This window comes from Pan paniscus, chromosome 3, assembly GCF_029289425.2.
Source record: "Pan paniscus chromosome 3, NHGRI_mPanPan1-v2.0_pri, whole genome shotgun sequence".
NCBI lineage: Eukaryota > Metazoa > Chordata > Mammalia > Primates > Hominidae > Pan > Pan paniscus.
In genome coordinates, this window is record NC_073252.2 from 159250417 (window position 1) to 159271081 (window position 20665).

At 34.3% G+C, this 20665-nt stretch overlaps 1 protein-coding gene across 4 annotated transcripts in view; it reads right to left on the reverse strand.

Moving 5' to 3' along the window:
* FSTL5 (follistatin like 5) overlaps nt 1–20665 on the reverse strand; it is a 778780-nt gene that overhangs the window by 49735 nt on the left and 708380 nt on the right. The window lies entirely within an intron of this gene.

Genomic DNA, 20665 nt, shown 5'->3' on the forward strand with positions numbered 1-20665 from the left:
TCAACATAATAAAAGCCACATACAACAGACCCACAGGTAGCATCATACTGAGTGGGGAAACACTTAAAGCCTTTCCTCTAAGAGCTGAAACACAACAGGAATGCCCACTTTCACCACTGTTATTCAATACAGTACTAGATTTTCTAGCTAAAGCAATCAAACAAGAGAAAGAAATAAAGGACATTCAAATTACAAAGGAAAAAGTCAAATTATCCTTGTATGCAGATGATATAATCTTATATTTGGTAAACCTAAAGATTCCACAGCACACTATTAGAACTGATAAACAAATTCAGTAAAGTTGCAGGATAAAAAAGTCAACATACAAAATCAGTAGCATTTTTATGTGCCAACAGCAAACAGTCTGAAAAAGAAATCAAGAAAATTATCCCATATATAATAGCTACAAATAAAATTAAATATCTAGGAATTAATGAAAGAAATGAAAGATCTCAACAATGAAAACTGTAAAGCACTGATGAAAGAAATTGAAGAGGACAGAAAAAATAAAAATATAGTCCATGTTCATGGATTGAGAGAATCAATAATTTTTAAATCTCCAAACTACCTAAAGCAATCTACAAATTCAATGCAATCACTATTAAAATACCAATGACATTCTTCTCCAAATAGAAAAAAAAACCCTAAAATGTATATGGAACCACAGACATCTCAGAATAGCCAAAGCAATCCTGAGCAAAGAGAACAAAACTGGAGGAGTCACATTAACTGGCTTCAAATTATACTACAATGCTGTGGTAACCAAAACAGCATGGTACTGGCATAAAACAGACACATAGACCAATGGAACAGAATAGAGGATCCAAAAACAAAGTCATACACTTATATACAGTAAAGTCATTTTCAACAAAGGTGCCAAGAACATACATTCAGGAAAGAACAGTTTCTTCAATAAATGGTGCTGGGAAAAACTGGATATCCATATGCAGAAGAATAAAATTAGACCCCCATTTCTTGCCATACACAAAAATCAAATCAAAATGGATTAAAGACTTAAATATGAGACCTCAAAATATAAAACTACTGCAATAAAACATTGAGGAAACTCAATGGAGTTGAGTTTGGACTAGGCAAATTGGACTAGGCAAAGATTTTTTGTATCCGATAAGCACAGGTAACCAAAGGAAAAATGAACAAATGGGATCACATCAAATTAAAAAGCTTCTGCACAGCAAAGGAAACAATCAACAAAGTGAAGAGACAACGTATTGAATGGGAGAAATATTTGCAAACTACCCATCTGACAAGTGGTTAATAACTAGGATATATAAGAAGCTCAAAAAACTCTATAAGAAAAAAGAATCTAATAATCCAGTTAAAACTAACTGGGCAAAAGATGTGAATATGCATTTCTCAAAAGAAGACATACAAATGGCAAATAGGAGTATAACAGGTGCTAACACTGATCATCAGAGAAACGCAAATCAACACTGCAGTGAGATATAATCTCACTCCAGTTAAAATGGCTTTTATTCAAAAGACAGGCAATAACTAATGCTGATGAGTATGGGAAGAAAAGGGAACCCTTCTAGACAGGTAGTGGCAATGCAATTAGAAAATCCACTGTGGGGAGTAGTTTGGAAGTCCCTCAAGAAAACTAAAAGTAGAGTTACCATATTATCCAGAAATCCCATTGCTAGGTATATAACCCCCCAAAAAGGAAATCAGTATTTTGAAGAGATACCTACACTCCTATGTTTTTTGCAACACTGTTCACAATAACGAAGATTTGGAAGCAAGCTAAGTGCTCATCTCCAGAAGAATGGATAAAGAAAATGTACAAATACACAATGAAGTACTAATCAGTTACAAAAAAAATGAGATATTGTGATTTGCAATAACATGGATGTAACTGGAGGTCATTACATTAAGTGAAATAAGACTGGCACAGAAAGACAAACATCACATGTTCTCATTTATTTGTGGGAGCTAAAATTTCAAACAATTAAACTAATGGAGATAGAGACTAGAATAATGGTTAACAGAGGCTGAAAGGTGTAACTGGGGAGGGGAAGAGGGAGAAGTGGGGATGGTTAGTGGATACAAAAATATAGTTAGAATGAATAAAATCTAGTATTTGATAGCACAACAGGGTGACTACAGTCAACAATCATTTCTTGCACATTTAAAAATAACTAAAAGAGTATAACTGGATTGTCTGTAACACAAAAAAGGACAAATGCTTGAGGTGATGGATACTTCATTTACCCTGATGTGATTATTATGCATTGTATGAATGTATCTCCTGTAATCCATATATATATATTATATATGTAATTACATATATATATAAAACATATTCACAAAAATTAAAAACATTTTTGTAAAAGGAGTTGAGTCTTCATAGTAAGCAATCAAAACCAGATGGTCCCTTGGCAACTCTCAAAAACACTAGTCAAATTTGTCAATAAATGTAGCACTTATAATTCTACCACAAAGAAACAACTGGACTTTCCCCCAAAGAACTAAAACTTTTTTTAAAGTTTATTTTATTTTATTATAAAGTACACCATGCTTTTTCATTTAAACCAGGCTTTATATGTGTTATTTTCTCTACCTATAAGTTTCCTCACATTTCTTGCCTTGATTGGCTGACAATCTATTACTGTGCAAGTTTTTGTGGTTGTCATAGAGTAAAAATTTTCCAAGAGAACCAAGCAAAAGATACTTATTCTTTTAAAGGAGGCCAAATATTTAAGAGATCGCTGTGTAGTCACCAATTCAGGCAGGGGACACAGCAGCATACTTCCAGTTGGAGGGGTAATTTTACTAGCCTTCAAGTCCCCGTAAAAGCACCCAACTACTCATGGTAGCCTTTAATAGGATAAAAATCTAAACACATTTTTCTTCCTCCCCTTCTCAGGAGATTTACATACTTTCCTAGTTTCTTCTAACTTTCAGGGAGGTTTTGGCTGCTGCTTGCTTGCCTGCCTAATGTGTGAAAACCATAACCATTCCTGAGTATTTATTGGTGAATTAATGTTCAATTTTCTTGGCAAACTATCCCTGGACATTTTCATGTGCCAAGTTTTACTTTCTTCCATTTCTCCAACATCCATTTTGTGCATCATTGCTTCGGCTGCATTTCTTCTGACTTCTCCAGAATAGGTTCACCTTCACTTCTGTATGAAGTGTCTCATTGACACATTTATTATAACACAACATAAGGTATCAAACTCTGTTTATGTATTAAGCCATTTTAATAGTGAGGGACCGTATTCATTAAAATGTAGGTATTTGTAATATCTGTATCAAAACCCTTCATCTATGCCTATGTCCCCTCTATGCCCGCAGATGGTCAGATTGAGCCTGTCACAACTTTGGAACATCTATATCATTCAGAATAATTATGATTATCAGCTCTTGCTTGCAATAGAGAAAACAAAAGAAAATCTTTAGCAGTTTTAAGATTGCAGGGGAAAGTTTTCAAAGAAGTTAGCAAGTAACTTCTACGAGTATATTCAATAATTCCTTCACTTAACATTCTGAATTTGTACCATATGCCAGGCAATAAACTATGTATTGAGAATAACAATACAATGATTGTAATTTTGTTATTAAGGTCCTTATTCTCATAATGAAGACAAATGTGTCAACAAATGTTTGAAAAAATGAGTTCTGCTATTATAAAAGCTTGCATATAACGCCATTAAAATAGAAATTGGAGGCATTGGAATAGGTTCAACAGAGGAGGCAAGGCTAGTGGAAGAGATATTGAAGAATTAAGAGAGCCTGGCATGGTAGAGGCACTGTGAGCAGTTTGGTGGAAGGAGAGATCACTGCGAGTTTGACAGTAGGAGGTAACAGCTAGTGAGGGTGGGAAAAAAAGAAAGAAAATAAAACAACGGGCAGGGCGCAGTGGCTCACGCCTGTAATCCCAGCACTTTGGGAGGCCGAGGCGGGCGGATCACGAGGTCAGGAGATCGAGACCATCCTGGCTAACACGGTGAAACCCCATCTTTACTGAAAAAATACAAAAAATTCGCCGGGCGTGGTAGCGGGCGCCTGTAGTCCCAGCTACTCCGGAGGCTGAGGCAGGATAATGGCGTGAAACCGGGAGGCGGAGCTTGCAGTGAGCAGAGATGGCGCCACCGCACTCCAGCCTGGGCGACAGAGCGAGACTCCGTCTCAAAAAAAAAAAAAAAAAAAAAAAAAAAACGAGGTCAGAAAAGGTCTTAATCCCATGAAAGTATCTTGTTATTTCTTTTAAAGAGAATGGGCACTTTATCATATTTGAAGCGATGACTTAATTACAAATGCAATATAAGCAATAAGGCAATTCAACAAATTAAAATGTATGTGTTGGTGATAGAATTGTTAGCAACTGGGAATTTTCTGAATGTGAGAAGTGAGATGGTGGATGGATTTTCCACATGGAAGCAGAAGTCACTTTGGTAGGGCTTGGCATAGAGAAAAAGGAAGTTCCTGAAGTCCTCGAGAGGATTTCCTTAAAAGGGGTGGCTTGGATGCTGTGAGATAACAAGAAGTAAGAAGACTCAGGAGTGATACAATTGAGACGGAAGACTTACTCCTCCGAAGAGGATGCTTTTGTCTTTTTCTCATGTTGGCGGAGGATTAATGGTCTATAAATGACGTGTAGGCAAAGATGGACAAGGCAAACAGTTCCTCCCCTCATTCCCGCACAAGTCAAAGCTGTTTAGAAAAGACTACCGAGCATATGTGCAAAAAGAAGCCGTCGATAAGAAGAATGAATTTCATTAAAGTCAGGAAGGGTGAAGAAATATACTGGGAAAAGGCTATGGATGTAAAGAAATTTAACTTAAATAGCTGTCTATAAAAGTGAGATAATGTTGAGCCATCTGAAGTGATTCTCTGCCTATGAGCCCATCTGGCCATTTGAGGTTTTCCTATTTATCTGTAAGTGGGCCAAAGCTTCTTCTTACTATTTTTTTTCTTTTATGTGCTTCATGTACTAGAGAGAAAATAAAAACTGCTACTTAGAAATAAGTGAGCAGCTCATTGTACTAGATGCACTCATAGTGAAAATGAATATCCCACTCAACAAAAGTATTTTATCTAAAATCTGTTGCCTTTTAATTTTCCCTTTTATGTCTTGCTGATGATTAAAAAAAGCTGCCCAATTATCTTCTCATACAGCTACAGAATGATGTTTTTACAATTTCTCATGATAAAAGTATTTCTAAAATTCTAAAGAACACCTGAAATTATTTTTAGTCCTATAATTCATAAAAGTAAATGAACAAAATATAATTGAATTGAACTAAAGTATATCAATACTGTACAAGGATTCAAAATTAAAATTAAATTGATGAATCAAATGTAATGAAGTAACTATGATATTGCAAATGATTAATTTTTTTACAAACTAACTACTATATATGAAGTAACATTTTGTAAAGAGATAAGCAATATAATCTGATATAATAGATTAGAAACAAAAATATATTTTATAGTTATTATTTTCCATTATAGTAAAAATGTAAGTATAGGTTATATCCCTTCTAAAGTCTATGCTGGTATTATATGAAAGTGAGTACAAATATTGATGATTATAGTTTTTTTTTTTTAAACACATTGACAACTGTAAGGGACAATCTTAGATGATACTGAAAATAATGAATGAGCATGCTTATTTTCTCCTGGAAATAATATAAGCATTTAAAATATCAGAACATAGTAACTACTGAATTATTATGAAACACATAATCAATATAATTTTATTCAGTCAGTGTCTTGTAAAATGACGTAATATTTATTGCACATTAATGATAGATCTCAAAAGCCTGTCCATTACTTCAGAAATATATCTTAACAAATAATAGTTTCAACATGCCTCTACAGAACAAACAAACAAATGGTGGCTATGTAAACGAAGGGAAGGCAAACTTTAAATGGTGGCGGGTGTGTATGTTTGGTGTTTGTGGATGAGTGAGTTGGAGGCACGTAGTGCCCACAGCAGAGCAAAGTGCCTTAGAAGACTTACATGTAGCACTCTAACCAGACTACGGTTTGTTTCTCAGCTCCGCAATTCAATAACCATGTATTCTTGTGTGAACCATTTTAATTTATCTGAGTCTGTTTTCTAATTCATAAAATAGACTGCTATGATTAATATGGTTGTTATGATTAAAAATGGGCTAAAATATGCAAAGAATAAGCATCATCATCATTACAAACACAGATAAAACACTTAATTGTGACTTGTTATTTGTGAAGTGATATTAGAAGTATCTGACCATTGATAGGTAACAAGCATCAAGAATTAGAATCTTTGACAATTTGGTATACATTTGCTTAAGATGAGCCCTGATTATTTAACACACACACACACACCCCCCCCACACGCACACGTGTGCCTTTCTGCAAATATATGTATATACAGGGTGATGTGAAATCAACTGACACTTTCAAATTTTTTTATGCAAAATTAAGTTATATAGACATCAAGTTACAGAGGTACATTTTTCTGCATCTAAGAATTATTTCAGGTAGTTCCCCAAGTGAATGGCCAAAGTGAATGGGGTCTGAGTTAAGCATTTTCTCATCCCCTGGTCAGGCACATTTTCTGTAAGTAATTGAGAATAGAGTATTGCCATATCTAGAAGTTGCAGGGTCTGACAGAAGCAGATAATGCCAAACAATACAACATCTGATAAAATTACTAGAGTCATAGAGAAGAATAAGGTGACTTTACAGGTCACCTCACAATGAAATGCTACTATTTATTTTTCCCTTTTGAGCAGAAAAAAGAATAACCTTAATCCTCCACAAAAGGCACTAAAAGTGAACAAATCATCATTAAACATGTAAGAGATTCGCCACCATACAGGGCTTAGTTTCATAAATTTTTGTACAGAACGTAATGAGACCAATATCACATATCTGGACTTGATAGAGTATTTTTTCCTCCTACACCACTGTGTCCAAACTTTTGGCTTCCCTGGGCCACAATGGAAGAAGAAGCATTGTCCTGGGGCACACATAAAATACACTAACACTAATGACAGCTGATGAGCCGAAAAAGAAAAAAAAAAGGTCTGTGCATAAATTTTGTGATATCTCCCACAACAGATAAGCAAAAAAGTCCCGCATTCAAAGGGTTAGACATGGCTGTTTTACACCTACAGAAAGTCTCTGACAACTTCATTTTCCAGAAGAATGTGGTTCTGTTTTGCTCTCCTCATGCTTTCCTGACTTTCCTAATGAACACCTACTATGATTCTGACTTGGTCGTTCTGTTGGTAATACAGACCTGCTTCTGGATTTGCTAGATAATCACACATCTCAATGACTTCTTATTTTAGATATTCTTGTTTTTACTACATTTTCCTTCTGGCCTTGAGGAAATAAAGGTCTCCATCACAGTTATGATTTCAACCCCCGATGCTGTTTTTCCTCAAAGTGCTGAGATAAATTACATTATAGGATTGATGTTTACATTTTAGACCAGTGGCACCCATTGAGCATGACAGAAATCATTGTGAAGTCCATTACTAATTTATTTTGCATGCATATTGATATTCCTATTAAATTGCCTAATAAACTTTGAGTGTCTAAACATTTACCTACCTGATACTTATAAGGTAATAAGCACACAAGTTTATTATTTGATTACTGACATTTAGAAAAAATCCTCCAGCATTCCATTTAATAGTCATTTATTTAGAAACCTTCCATATCATCTTTGTTACAGGATGTTTTTTCTCTAAATATTTCTGGTAAGATAGAAGGCACTCAGTGGCGCTAAGGCACATCCCAGGAGTAGTGTGAATCATCAGTGCTCATGATTGACAAACAGACAAACAAAAACTATCCTACATTTTGAATCTCTTCCACGTTTTGTTTGCTGAAGACTGTGATTTGCTTTCTCTACAACACCAATATTAAAACTCCAAATTAAACTGAATGAACAAGACTTCTTGAGCTTTATAAATTACTTAATAAGTTAATGTCAACTGCAGATGATATTGCCCTTCATTGTTAGAATTTAATAAAGTTCAGTTTACAAAAAAAGCATAATAATTTATGCCGAAATATCAGCCATGAGGTGGTTGAGATTCCAACTTACAAATTTCACCAATTAACAAACATTTCTGTAAACTAGGTTAAAGCTACATAAAAACTGAGAAGCCTAATGAAATATTTCCTTCAATATACATGGCTTTGAACCAGGGAAAATTTCACTGAGTTAAGTCTCTAGGGCATCTTCAGAATTGTGTGAAAGACAAATTTTGAACAAGCAATTTAGGAGATTTAAAATAGAATCTACCTGAGGAAAAAATAGGTTCTCTAAACCCTAGAAGAATTTTATTACTCCCAGGGTTCAAGGTTTTTTGAATCATGAGTTTCCATCAAATCCTAAATGAAATAAAATATTTCCCTTTGAGGAAAGTCCTAGTGAATTTTCTCTTCTTGGTAGGACTGTTACAATAAAACAGTGAATCCCCTGAGCTGACTATGGCCAGTTAAGCCATGGAGGCAACCTTGACCTTTTGCAAACATAAGCACAACTTAACTAGGGCTATTCGCTAACATAAGTGAAACTTAACTTGAGCTAGTTCTTGCAAATGCTTTCTTATATTAAAGAAAAGTGAAACTTCAGCTTAACCAACTAATTTATAGTTACCAACTAATTTATAGTTATATAACTAGGGACTTTCAATGGGATGGACCAAAAAGGTAACTAAATAATTGTAACCAATCAAGTATTTGCTTTGCTTTGCTTCTAGTTCACTCTATAAAAGGTTTTTTTTTTTTTCCATTCCCTCAGCAGAGGCCAAAAACCACCTTCAGTTTGGTGCCTCCTAATTCACCGTTTGCTCAAATACACTCTTTAAAGATTTCATTGTGCCTTAGTCTACCTTTTAAAAGCATTTATAGAAAATGTGAATTTGTATGTGCCATAGAGATAGATGCCCAGATTAAGTAAACCAGTGGCCCCATCAATAACTGTTATAATTTAAAAGACACTGAAAAAACTTCTAAAAGTGCAATCTTAGTTTAATTGTTACTTTTGAGGTAACTCAAGTGCCACAAATATCTTCAAAACGAGCTACCATCATATGGTATTATTCAGGTGGCTGATAACTGGCAATTCTCTGTGTCCACAACACCTAAGGCCATGGCGAAGTTTTCAGTAAGATAAAAATTGGGACTTGGTTCAGTGTAAATTTTTCTTTTATGAAGAATTACCATGCTAGCCAGATATTCAGAGAAATTTTCCTAAGTGCATTATTTTTCAATGAAAATTCACTGAGTGCTAATTATTATAACCGTTATAGGAAAAATACTATGACGACAATTCATCATCCCAAGGGAAAAGGAAAAGAGCGTTTGTTAATCACTCATTGTGTGCCAGGAACTGTACAAGAGGATGCAATCAAACCAAACAAGTGTAAAGTGGATAATATGCATGCTTTAGAAATATGAAACTAATCTTAGACTCTTTCTCTTATAAATAATAGGAAATCCATTCCAAACTTTTTAAAGCCAGATGGAATTTGGGGCTCACTGGTGGAAATTCTGGAGTTAGGACTAGCTAAATCATAGCTGAATTTTGGTCTACAGTAATGTAATCATAACTTATTTTTTTCTTAATCTGGAGGAAAAAATAATGGCTCCTGCATTTTCAATGTTAGCTTCAAAGCCAAGCTTCAAGTGCTGTGAAAATAGCTATTCAGCTCTAGATTGCCATCTTTTGAGGATTTAGGGCAGTAAACACAAAAAGCAAGTCTCTTTCCAAAAGTCCCAGTAAAAGTCTCATTGCAACATATGGTCTCTGAATGGAGTACATGCCCATGCCTGAACTACACATTGTGGCCAGAGAGAACTCAAGGGCAAATTTGCCTAGGATTATGTCAAGCGCTCTCCTTCATTTGATAAGTGAAAAAACTTATGCAAAAGACACAGACCTGCAAAGAAGGAGGGTGATTCCTTAGCATACTAATTTTTTTTAAAGCTTATTCCACAGTTTAATTTACTTGGAATCACACTGTAGTAAGCGGCAGAACATGAATTTGGATCTATATCCTTATTACTCCAAAGTATGAGTTTAAGAAAAATCTTTTATTTTTAAACTTTTACTAAACTATAATAATATTTATATAGCACTGTAGCAAAATAAGACAAAATCTGTATGACATTTCCTATTGGAGCCTGGAATTGTGTCTGGTATTTGAAAAGTTGGTATTTAATGCAATCTTATTGAATAAATGAAGTATGTTTACAACTGATGTAAGGTTGAATGCCTTCAACACAAAGTAAATTCTGAGGGCGGTGCTGTCTTAAACGACTAGAGGAGCAGGAAAAGTTGCATGAATTAAGAGTGATACTGAGTTTGGCTAGGAGATTGATAACAATTAAGAGGATCTAAATGAGAATTGGAAAGGGCACTGTAGACAAAATGAGTAATTATGTGAAAGCAGGAAAGTGTAGGGGCTACTCAGGTTCTTCTTGGCTGGACCATATGATGTGTGCATATCAACATTAGGATATAAGGCTGCTGAAGGAGGGAGCTTCAATGTGGTTTGGACATGACCTATAAGCAACAAGAAAAAAATCTTCTATTTTTAAAAGATATTTCAAAAAACTATAATATTATTTATATAGCACTGTAGCAAAATAAGACAAAAATCTGAGTTTTTATTTTCTTTCCTTGGAGTATTATATCATTCTAGATATAACATAGAAAGAGGAATCTAGTGGTTTTCTGTTTGGTGAACAGAGTAGAGAACCGTATGGCGAAAATGATAAATATGGAAAACAGGAAAGAGTAAATTGTGTTTACAAGTTGAGAGGCAAGGGGCCTCAGCTTAGGGCTGTGTCTGTGAGACTGGAGAGGAACAGATTAATGAACAGACTTTATGAAGTTGGACATGAGCAGACAGCAAAAATTACTGCAGGGTCTGCAGGGACTACTGACACAACACTATATTTTTTCTCTCTCCCTTCTGAAATCATTTACCTTTGGAAGAGGAAAATCAAACTGATCTAAGAGATATTAAATACTTTGTTGAAGGTCTCAAAGGAGCTGGAAATCTAGTTTCCAGGCTAGGTCTGTGTGGTCTGAAATTCTCGCTTCTGCTTGCATCTCATACAAATGAAAAATAATGAAAATTCAAAATGCCAAGAGGACTTCAATTAGGGAAATTTCAACAAATTTTATGAACAGTGGCTTTAAGGTAGACTTTGAAGGATTTATTAATATTGGGGAGAGGAAAAACAAAGTTTTCTGCAAGTAAATACAGATAGGCACAAAAATATGGTGTAGATCTGTTATGAGGAGTTGAGTTTTGTTGTAGTAATAGCATGTAAATGGGAGAAAAGGGAGTGTTGCAAAGGTTGGCTTGGGATAACTTGTAGAGCACATCAGTCATTAGGTTTTGCCCCAAGAATGAGGAAATAACTTGAATTCTAGAATGTATTGAGTGGTAAGTCTAAATTTGGACTGAACTGAGTTTATAGCTGGTTCCAATACATATGAAATGATTCACCATTTGTAGAATGGGAATAAAAATTTATGTTGGTGCTAGTTTTAAATGAGACAGAGAATAAAAATTGCTTAGCTCAGTATCTGGCATAGAGTAAGTACTCAATGTTTGTTAATCACTATTAACATATATAATAACCTTAGCAATAAGTACAAAATCTACAATTGAGCAATACAATCTGAAAGCATGGAAGTGGTATGGTAAACTTAAACTTGATTTATAAATTCAGACTTTAAAATCAATATTAAAGTAAGGAAATTATAGAGAAACACTTTCAATGATTATTGTGCATAGGACAAAAGGAAAGTTAGAGATTATTACTGAAACTCTATGTTGGACCATACGAATAAATGGTAGTATAGTGCCTCTACTTTTAGTCAGTTTCTCATATATCTAGTTCACTTTTCTTTAAAATTGTCATTCGTTTATTTCTTACTAAAATTCATATTCTTGACTTATAAAATCACCGTTTACCATAATAAAAAAGTTAATCTTTCAATTATTTACATTATAGACTTAAAATAAAAAATGAATTTTTTAATCTTTTACTTGCATATAGTTAGAAAACATGTTTCCCTAATGAATTTGAAATTTTAACAATGAGTTTATTAATAAGAATAAATATTGTTTATTCTCCTTCTGTAAACCAAATATTACGATAGTCCAAAAATGGTTTTCAAGTATTTTAAAATATTAAAAGATGTTAAAACAGATTAATTTCAAATTTATCTGTTAAAATTGATCTGTTAGTGGTAAAAGTATCAAAAGGATTATCAATACGTCATTTTCATCCATGACAGATGACAATTTAGATATAATACAGTTTCTCCACATATCTACTAATTTGCTGGATTTCCCTGTTATGGTTGATTTTAAAGGCTCAATGTCATCCTTTTCATGTGCTTCAGTTTTGTTTGAACCGTATCTTAAAAAACTCTAAAACCTGACATTTTACTGCATTATTTCTTGGTCAAAAGGAAAAGCAAGAAATAAAACATTGTACTAGAAAAAGTAAATGTGAAAGAGTAATCATAGCTGAATTAAATAACATAAAAATGTAATTTAATTTAAATGAAAAGAGGAATGTGATTATCTGAATATTATCTGTTTGACTCAACATAACTGGTAATTTCTTTATTGTACATGGATAGCTACAGTGAAGATATCTCAGCAGATTTACAACTCAACTAAAAAGATACAAAATATTAACTCGGTTGGATTCACAATGAATATTTTTTACAGCCTGATCATTGTGAAGATAGAGCATATCAGTGCCACCACTGATGCCCACCCAAAACTGCCTGCACAGCCACCATCACTAATTTTACATTTAAATTAATCTTGCTTTTATGGTCAAACAAAATAAAAAAGTGATGTGTATATAAAATAAGCATTTAGCCACATTCACAGAAAATTTCCAAAATGTTTTACCATTATTTTATGTATGTATTCTCAAAGATAAAATTATTTATTTAATGGTATTGCTTTGTTAAGCCACAGTAGAATGCTTTCAGAGTTTCTGTTAAGTTATATACTCCTGTATTTGAAGTTTTATCATTTTAATAACAGTTGCATCAAGAAAAATTTCATAAATTCATAAAGTAAGATGCTATAATAAAATATATAATGTGCCCTTTTCCTTTGACAGAAAAATAATATATCCACTTAATGATACAAAGAATTAAAAACCTCAATGTACATTATCTTTTTCTTCACCAAAATTTTATGAGAACTAGCTAATGCTATATATGATTGATTCAAAATATTGCAGTCTACTGTATTAAATATATGTATTAACAGGCCATGCAATGTACACTTTCAATTCATGTAAGAAAATGCTTAAATTCTCACAATGAGCTCTGCCCCTCTCTTGTGGTGTATTCATTACATCGTATCTTAACTTCTGACATATTTCTTCATGCATTTTAATTCATATTTGGGAGTGTTTTTACTAATGAGGAAACAGAGTAATCTCTGCAACCACATAATTGACTTGTTTAGGGTAAAGTAAGTGTGATTTACCATTATCAGCAAGCCCAAAATCATATGTAAGAAAGAAAAAAAAAGTACCTATATATGCATATATATTCGCTTATATTTGTATACTATAGCTGTCTCTTAAGAGAATACTGGATCCCGTGAGATGGACAATCCTGTTTTACTGAACACTTTGATGAGTTAGCATAAGGACCTCTGAGAGAAGAAGCAAGAGCTATTTTACTTTGCATAATAAAACTCAAGAGTCAAATCTGCAATGTGGAGTGTTTCTAAATTATGTGTTATTAGTGCTCCATTGATTTCTTCAGTAAAAATTTGTTGTAGAATGAGTCTGTTTAGTGTCTTTATTAAATTACAGAGCTTAGAGTCTACCAATAACACCTGTAAAAACTCTTCCTTTTAAAAATAATTACATATACATATATTAAAAATAACTTGTTCTTTAAATCCAATCGCATTGACCCTTACATAGCAAATGTGGGCTAGCAACATGACTAATAAGACATTCTGTGAAAACAGGTGCAGGTCTATTTTGTTCATCCACTTTGGACAGAAGACTCCTTTCTTACAAGTGTCAGAGCAGAGCACAGTTAACACACAACAAAGACCAAGAAGGGAAGCAGACAGGGTTCTGTAACTCAAGAAATAATAAAGGTAACACACTGAATAGCACTCTGTTTTTTCTATCTAAGCATTTTACACTCAACGTGTGGCCTGTATTAATATGCTAAAGAAGATTGAAAATATTGCTTAAAATAAAAGTCAATCAGGTAACCATAATGAAAAAAAGAGAGTGGCACTACAGATCAAAGCTTGACAGGTATAGTGTGTTTATTTCATTAGAAATAAGATTAAGAAAGTTATCCAGTGTTTATGTTACGTAGATGAAGCTTTGCAACCACGTAAGAATGCTGGGTGGTTTGCTAACAATGGTTTGCACATATATACACACAGGCATATATAAAAGTATATGTATATACTTTGTTTGACAACCAATTTATGAATATCTTCTGTTTTCAGATAGTGAAGTAGCTCTGGGAATCTAACGATCCCATGAGATAATAAGTTCTGAAAATACAGAGTTTGTGTTTGTTTGGAGTGGAGAGGGGCAGTAAAAAAGGTAAGAGAAACTGTGGAAAGGGAAGGTCACAGTTTCAGAACTTATGCGTATTTCAATATTCACTTTTTGAGAGAGTGTAGACACAGTTGGCTTCCTGGGATATTTGGAATTCTTTGTTAGTTTATTTATCTTTGTGGGAGGAATTAGCATGTGAAGATGAAAGGAGTTAAAACGCACCTCACTGAATTGTGACTTTTGTGAGATTTTCATCTACAAAACATTTTTTGAAACAATTTTAATTGCAGTTCATCATCCCAAGATTTTACTTTTCTCTAAATGCCATGGAACAGCAGGTATTTTCAATTTCTGCTGTGCTAGGATTTCAACGTAACCACAGCATTTTAGTGCTAAAATTGTATCTCCATACACATGGCCTGTCCATGAATCAAGTCATAAGATGAGTTGTCTTGATATATGGTTAGCCATATATATAATTTTTGCTTTAACGGATTTGATAAAATATGGGGGAGAATGATTAACTTTCACTTTCACAGAATGTTTATTTTTCCCTTGGAGGAGCTTTAAGGAAACATATATCAAACTCAATCCCTTCTTAATCATTTCCTTGCTGAATTTATGCCAAAATGAGTGCTATAGACCACTCTCCAGACTGCCGGAGCGGTGTCCGCTACTTACTCTCTCATCTTACTTCATCCGTGTAGTAGAGCCATAGCCATTGGCTATGCAGGGATTACTACTGATCGGAAACAAGATAAATCCTTAGCCCCTTACCCCCATTTGGCTCCAAGTACTCTTACACTCTTAGCACTTATTTCACTGTTGAGGATCCTAAAGGAGTGCCTTCCAGCTACCCTTGTCCTTTCCAGTCCATTCAAATTGAAGAGTAACACTGAGGTCCACTTCACTGAATTCCTGATTTACCCTAGGATATTCAAGTCCAAACCAGTATCATCTTGGGGTGTGGTGCTGGGGAGGGGAGGCATGTTATAACAAAACCTTTTGAACACTAGTTGTTTGTTTACTTGTTTCATTTAGCAGGTCAAGTCATGCCAAATGAAGCAAGCTAACAGGGAGGAAAAAGCTGTGGGAACTGGCATTTTCAGGATTTTATATAAATGCCTGTTGCTTAAAGTCTCCCTGTCAGTGTGATTTACAAATATCTCTATTCATCTTACTGCTTATCATGTAATCACTGACTGAAATAAATACACTTGCATGCACACATACACACACACCCTCCCAAGTACAAACATTCATTTTAAGACACTACATAATCAACCAATCAACCCCTAGACAAAAATGGCAATAATAAGTATATCAATTTCCTAACTGCTGCATTTTCCTCTCAAGAAATAAGAGCAATTTAAAGTTTGATTTCTATAAAAATATAACTCAAAAAATGAGAAAAGTGGTTTGAAATTCCAAACAATATAATCAAATGGTAGTTTGGGTTGGGGGGGATAGTTTCAAGAGTAGGTAAGCCTTTCAAGACATCTCAAATAGCATCACCCAAGTTTATGCCTTCTCTTATTACTCACAGGCCTAGCCCTGGAGTGGATATATAAATCATAAGTCATCTCCTTGAATTTACTCTAAGTGCCCTGTATGCCAATTGACATCAGCATGTTTCAGCTAGATTGGATTAAATCTGTTTGTAGTTGAACTCTAACTGGGAGAGATAGGAGAAGAAATGGGAAAGGAATGATTTGCAGGTGCTACAAAGTGCAGGTTATATATAATACATCTTTTTTTTTTCATCAAATGGCACTTGTTTTAAATTGTATCAAAGGTATTATTTTAGTCAGTGAGAACCTTAAAGGATTTCTACTTATAACACCAAATAACCCAAATGTTAGCTGTTCCCTTGCAATCTAGGTGAAGATATCTTGCTGTTATTCTCTTGCCGACACATCTTATTTGTGCTACGTCAAAAGCTCTAGGAAAGACTTCTGCTAATTCTTGCATTTGTGGTAGATTACACTTTGTGGCCTTCCTGGTATCCTGCACTCAGATTTTTTACATTTCCCTGCTCTGCACCACGTTGGTCTCCGTGTAGTTCTCACTTTCTTCCCCCTTCTGCCCCAAACAAATAATTCTCAGGAAGGATTAATGAAGATTTTTTGAGGGAGGTTTCATGGAAAAATTTCATGGAAATTACTCATTGCTTAATGTCTGCTACCTCCTTAGCTTCTCCTCTTCTTTTCTCAATTCTCCTTACCTTTCTAGAATCTTTACATATAAAAGAAAATATAACATGTAACTGCCAGACCTATTGATCTTAATTTATTATGCAAATTCTAGTTGCACCTGCACAGCAAGCTGCAATGTTCACACATAATAAACTGATATTTAAATTTTTCTCTCTTCACAATGGCAGCAAAAATAAAACAATTGATTATGTAAATCCTCATGCTTTATGAGAATTACTTGTTTTGAAGTTTAACACAAGCATTTCGAAAACTGTTTCACCAAATCTCCTATGCATTAGCCATGTAATTTTTAAAAAGTTAACAATAGTAGAATTACAATATTATTCAAATATTCAAGTATATCTATTTACATGTAATGATATTGTAATTTCAATTTAATATGACAACTGAGTTGTATAACTTATTTTTTTGGATACAAATTACACATAGAATAATGAAGCGTTGCTTTATATTTGTTTATAATTGATTTTAGAAGGTAATGTATTATCATTTCAAATTTTATTAGACATAATTGACTATTACGAGAATTACATTCATCTTCATTTTTTTTTTCTTTTTTTTGAGACAGAGTCTCACTCTGTTGCCCAGGCTAGAGTGCAGTGGCACGATCTTGGCTTACTGCAAGATCCACCCTCCCAGGTTCATGGCATTCTCCTGCCTCTGCCTCCTGAGTAGCTGGGACTACAGGCGCCCACCACCACGCCTGGCTAATTTTTATGCATTTTCAGTAGAGACGAGGTTTCACCGTGTTAGCCAGGATGGTCTCGATCTCCTGACCTCGTGATCTGCCCGCCTCGGCCTCCCAAAGTGCTGGGATTACAGGCATGAGCCACTGAGCCCGGCCCATTCATCTTCATTTTTAACAGCCACTTTTAATTTTACCTATCTGTATATTTTTATTTATAAAAATAAAAATCTAAATTGAAATTCATCCTATAACAAATTTATATTTCTTATGTCATTCCAAAATATACTCCTTTTGCACTCGATAATCTCTTCAACTTTAAAACTATGGTTTCCATAATTTATTAATTTCTTGCTTAAGTTTAAATTTTTTAAAGAAAAATTTTTACTAACTTCAAGTCTGAGAATGTGTCTTAAATGGTATTCTTAAAATTCTTCAGTCATGATTTACTTTATGACACTGCATGCTTATCTGATATGCTTAAAGACTAAAGAAGCCTGAAAATTACAGGCACAGAAACAGAAAAACTGGAGGAAAAATGAGAGGAAGCCAGGCAGGCAAAAGTACAGACTTTTAGGAAAATTGTAAATAATCAACAGGGAGCCAGTTTCCCAGTAGAGATTACGAAGTCTGGACAACAACTAGTGAGCAACTGAATACTCAAACATTATTTTATTCCAGTCCTTAGAAAGAAATGAAGTAAGTTGGTTAAGGTCACCAGAGTCAATGGTGAATGATGTTGCTGGGATATTCAGGCTTAGATCTGTCTGACAGCAGATGTAAATTCTTATTACTGTAGTTACTGGTTCCACAAATTTGTGTACTCTGAACACAGCATTTGCTTAATGCTGATAATGTGTTGGAGGCTGAGAAATCCATATATAGGAAACACAGTTCTTCCCTCAGTACCAGATAGTCTGGTTTAGGAAATAGTGTAGCACTTTCTTCCTTCTTTACTTCCATTCCTATGAGAAACATAAATTAAGTGTCCAGTGGTTTTTAGGCACTAAGAATATAAAAGCCTGACACTTGTCAAGAAGCTTTTCAGACACTGAAGATATAAATTATTTGAAATAAGTGTACCAGCATGAGAGAAAAGCAGATTAATGTGATGTAGAGTCAGAGAAAGAAAACTAATATTAATTCAACACATGTTTCAGACCCTCTGCCTGGCATGGAAAACTTCTATTGAGCCCAACAGTTAGAATGTAGTGTCAAATTCTGAAAAACACAATTCATAACGATTCAATCTCAGCAGCACATATTTAACTACATGCTGAATTTGCTTAGAAATATACTATATGGGCCAGGTACGGTGGCTCACACCTGTCATCCCAGCACTTTGGGAGGCCAAGGTGGGTGGATCACCTGAGGTCAGGAGTTCAAGACCAGCCTGACCAAGATGGTGAAACCCCGTCTCTACTAAAAATACAAAAATTAGCTGGATATGGTGGAGGGCGCCTGTAATCCCAGCTGCTAGGGAGGCTGAGACAGGAGAATTGCTTGAATCTGGGAGGCGGAGGTTGCTGTGAGCTGAGATCGTGCCAATGTACTCCAGCCTGGGTGACAGAGGGAGACTCTGTCTCAAAAAAAAGAAAAAAAAAAGAAATATACTATATGAAATTGATAGGAGAAAAGACCATATTCATTGCTCAGGTGTTCCTGATGTGGAATAAATCCTCATTATGTTAAAACTACCTTACATAGTTAACAGTTTATTTTTGGAAACGCATGTTAATTTTAACTTCTCGCATTCACTGTAGTAAAATGAGTAATTACTTTGAACTGCACCAAGAAATTTGATGATCATTCATGTTCATTAAAATGGGATTCTACATGCAGGTAGAATTGCTATAATTTAATTTTTATTCTTACTAAATTACTCTTACTAAATTAAATACGTATAAATAAAGTAGTGACAAAATACCCATGCATTTCACTGCACATTCCTCAAAGGAATATAACGATGCTTAAAAATATCCTCAGTTATACTTTTTACTCTTTTTCATAATATATCGAACTAAAATAAATGTGTGCCTTATAGTTCTTCACAATATTTAGACGTTTTTCAAATTAATATTATCTCCAACTCCAGCTCTGAGGTAATCATTTAGAACCCAAAGAGATGCTGTGGTCTGACAACATACAAATTATATCTACAAACACAGAATTACAAATAGCACTTACTGCATGCCACCAAAGTCTATACTCTTGACCCCGGTAGGTATTTTAACATAATGATAACTTTACATATTATAGGGTGAAACCACTCCCAACTATACACAATTATACCTAGTAGTGTCACACACACTAAAATTATTCTCAAATAAATTGTATTAATAGTACATTTTAAAAAAATAAGCAAGGTTGATAATAGCATATTAAATACAGTAATAGGGAATAGGCAAGTGAGATAAAAACAAAGGTTACATATCTAATTATTGGTTATTAATACTTTGTCAATAACTTGAAAATAACAAAAGAATATTTATTAGTCATAACACCCAATGCCAATTAAATTAAATTTTATCCTCATTAAATATGTATAAGAACTTCATATATTTTTCAGATAGCATCTTCAGTGGTACCATTTCAGTTCAACTCTGATTTTTAAGTCCCTGAGCTATTACAATCAGAACCTAAAAAACTGTTAATTTCATCAGATATTCTGTAGTTTCAATAATTTGTTTCCCACAAAATGTGTAATAATAATAATTACTATTATTATTTTTTGACAGGGTCTGGCTCTGTTGCCAAGGCTGGAGCACAAGGTGTGACCTCAGCTCACTGCAACCTCCACCTCTCAGGATCGAGCAATCCTCCCGCCTCATCCTCATGAGCAGCTGGGACTACAGACATGCGCCACCATGTCGGCTAATTTTTGTAATTTTAATAGAGACAGAGTTTTGCCATGTTGCCCAGGCTGGTTTCGAACTCCTGTACTCAAGCTACACCTCTGCCTTAGCATCCCACAATGCTGGGATTACAGGGGAGAGCTACCATGCCCAGCCTGCACATTATGTTATTTAATCACTTTTTTGCTGAGCACAGAATAGGCATTCTGAAAATAATGGCTAATTGATTGACAAATATATCAAACTTTGAAAATATGCTTGGCTTTGCAAGGAATAATTTATTCTATCTTTGACTATGAGTTATAATTCTGATTTATTAATCCCCGTTTTTATTTTTGCAAAGT